Source organism: Aedes aegypti, chromosome 3 (genome assembly GCF_002204515.2).
Source record: "Aedes aegypti strain LVP_AGWG chromosome 3, AaegL5.0 Primary Assembly, whole genome shotgun sequence".
NCBI lineage: Eukaryota > Metazoa > Arthropoda > Insecta > Diptera > Culicidae > Aedes > Aedes aegypti.
In genome coordinates this window covers 208,361,467-208,364,934 of record NC_035109.1, presented here as the reverse complement: position 1 = coordinate 208,364,934, position 3,468 = coordinate 208,361,467, and positions in this window count along the sequence as shown.

Sequence of the window (3,468 nt, the reverse complement as noted above, 5' to 3'; positions counted from 1 at the left end):
CAAGGACTTGCGTCTTTTTGAAGTAATGATACAAGACTACATTGCTGGCCATTTCTTCAACAAGTTTTGACTCTTGAATTCTTTTCCAGAAATTTCGGGACAGATGAAATTTGTTTTGCATGAGGTAGGTAAAAATGTTATACGAGGTTTGTTCGATAAAAATTGCTTATGTTACAGTTTTACGTACGCATGTCGACCGAGTGTACTTATTGCTAAAATTTGTTGTTTGGTTTTGGCCTGTTCTTCTTCTTTCTGGCGTTACGTCCAAACTGGGACAAAGCCTGCTTCTCAGATTAGTGAGAGCTTTCTTTGCCGATTGACCATTTTTGCATGTGTATATCGTGTGGCAGGTACGAAGATACTTCTATGCCCTGGGAATCGAGAAAATTTCCTTAACGAAAAGATCCTCGACCTGTGGGATTCGAACCAACGACCCTCAGCATGGTCTTGCTGAACAGCTGCGCGTTTACCGCTACGGCTATCTGGGCCTGTTTTGGCCTGCTAGATATTTAAATAATTGAAGTTTTGTTAGAAGTGGGCACATTGAATAATCCTTTAAATAGAATGTGTAAAGTGTATCGTTATTATGAAAACTTAACGAACCCACGATTTACTTTTCAAGCCGTGTGGGGTCCGGTTTATTTATGGCCTTTCACTATCAGAAAAGCAATCGCTTCTAATACCTTGAAATATAGCTTACTATTGTGGGACATTTTCATTTGAATCACTTGTGGAAAACAATTAATAAGTGACCCATAATAGTGTAGATAGTCTATAGGCCAGGGGAAGTGGTTCACCTAGCGTGAATTTATAGCAGAGAAAAAGTAGATTTTGTATGAAAATTGACAGGAAAATGGATGACAAGTTCATCCACTTCTCCTGGCCTATGACTAAATGGAGATGTTGTAAGGTTCTGAAATGTACATGTGCACGACGAACACGTGTCAAATGTACAAATTGATATTGAAACTGCGAAAAGAAACCATGTGTTCCGGTGGGGATCGAACCCACGACTACCTATTCGCTAGATGGGTGCTTCAACCTTCAAGCTGCGGATCTCCTTGAGAGACCTCGACGCTCGGAGGGGAACTTAATTCGATTACCGATTTCGCAGTCTAAATCAAGGTGTGTGCAATGCACTCTGTAGCCGGTCCGACGAGATCGGATCTCGACCGATCGATTACGGTAGAGAGACCGTTGCTCACCATTATGCATTTTTAACCTTCCAGTCGTCTCGCAGTTTGCCACCGTCAGAACCACCACGCTGCTGTTGTGAACGAAAAGCGAGGTTTTTCAACAGTGTTGTACAAAATACAACAGCGCGACGACTGAAGTGTTAAAATTGCCTTGTTTTAAGCCATCGTTTCCCAAACTTGGACATCGCGACCAAACTCAAGCATTCAAGAAAATGTTTTTGAGTTCGGGCCGGTGCGTGAAGTTTCGATGTGTGCTCGTGTTTGAGTTGGAAATAATACACAAATAAAAACATTGAGATGGGCAGAAAAGTGTGTGCCGTAATTACATGTAAAAATATATCTGGATCGTCGAATATTTAATTCTACGATGGAAGAAAAAGTTCAGTACGGTTTGAATACTCGTTTTATTCGAAACACTAACATACGACTAATTCCAGGGCAACCACTGTGCGAAGCGCGTGGAAGGAATTTTGTGGACCGGAAAACACAATAATCAACACCAGTTAATTCATCTGCTCGGACAATTTCCAGCGGAAGACTACGTCGTGTCCATAAAAAGGGTAAGTTAAAACAAATTTGATGATTTTATCACTGAACGTCTGCCATGTACTCACATGTCTAGCAATGATTTTGTCACAGTAGTTTTCGAATTTTTTGAACCAAATGAAAATTTTATTTTTGATCAACGCATTTGAAACCTGTGTATATAAGTGAACACTCTGGATCTTGTTTCTTCAACATCTTTTCAACCAGAATAGTCAAAACAATCCAAACGTCATTGTTACGTGAAAACATACGTGATTTTTGACGTTGGATAACGTCTTACGACAACATACTGTGGTACAATTTCGAAAAACGAAAAATCACTTGCGTCACGAAAAGTGGTTAGATTTAGACTGTTAATAACATACTAATGCCCGCATAGAATTTCAAGGTTCTTGCACCAATCGATTGGAAATCTGTCTACGAATCTACTCCAATTATGAAAACTATTAATTTCTATGACTAAACTATTGAAAAATTGGTAAATATTATTCATAGAAACGCACATTTTTCTTGCTGTTATAAGGTTTTGACGTTTTGAAGTTTACATGTACCGTAAAACGGGGTAACTTTGATAGTTTTTTCGAAGAAAACTTCAATATTTATGCATTCTGTTTCAAAGTATTACAATTTATAATTTTTAAGCAAGTACTGACATCCTAGCTATCGATTGCACTTGATAAATTGCCATAGATTTATCCTGAATGGATATATTATTTTTCATATAATCGAAAGTCGGTTTTCTGTTTTGGGGTACCGTAAAACGAGGTAACTTCGATAATGCGGGTAACTTTGATAATGCGAGACTCTCAACATACTAAACGAAATAACAAAGTTCCTGTTAATTTGTTGAGCAAAACGAATGCAAAAGTAAAGAGTATTAGAATGACACTTCATATTAAAGCTATTTCCGTTGGAATCAAGTACATTTGAGGATTTATATGCAAATATGGAAAATTCATGAAATTTTAGTAATTTTGAAATGCTTTCAAACAATCTGTTCTACGATCACTATTTGATGAAGTCATAATGAATTCTTCACTTATACTTGATAGCCTAGTTATAGTAGAATTCGAATTCGGTCTCAAAACTCTTAGCGAATACTATTTTTACAAACTGGGACCATTTTAATAATCTAAGTCAGAAATTTCCATATAGCGTTAAACGCCTAAAGATATACAACGCCCTACAAATGTTCTGTAATTCATTCAATTTTGTTCGAGTGATACTCTATTATCAAAGTTACCCCCAAACAGAAAACTGACTTTGGATTATATGAAAAATTATATATCCATTAAGAATAAATCTTTTGGAAATCTATCAACTGGAATCGATAATTAGGATACCAGTACTTGTTTTAAAAATATGAATTAAAATTCTTTGAAACAGCATGCATAAATATCCAAGTTTTCTTCGAAAAAACTATCAAAGTTACCCCGTTTTACGGTACCGTAAAACGGCACATGCTACACCAAATATCATTATTTCTGTTAATCGGTTAAGCTATTAAGCTAAAGAATATTAGTATGACACTTCATGTTAGAACTGTTTTCATTTGAATCGAGAGTATTTTAGACTTTATATACGAATTTTAACTCTCAAGCCCCCAACGTCTGACTTTTCATTGAAAATGAACTTTAAAAAATCATAACTTGGCCAATTATTAATCAATTTTGGATCTTTTGGTCTCAAACAAACCGCATACTCCTCAAGATTTATTGTGTTCCGG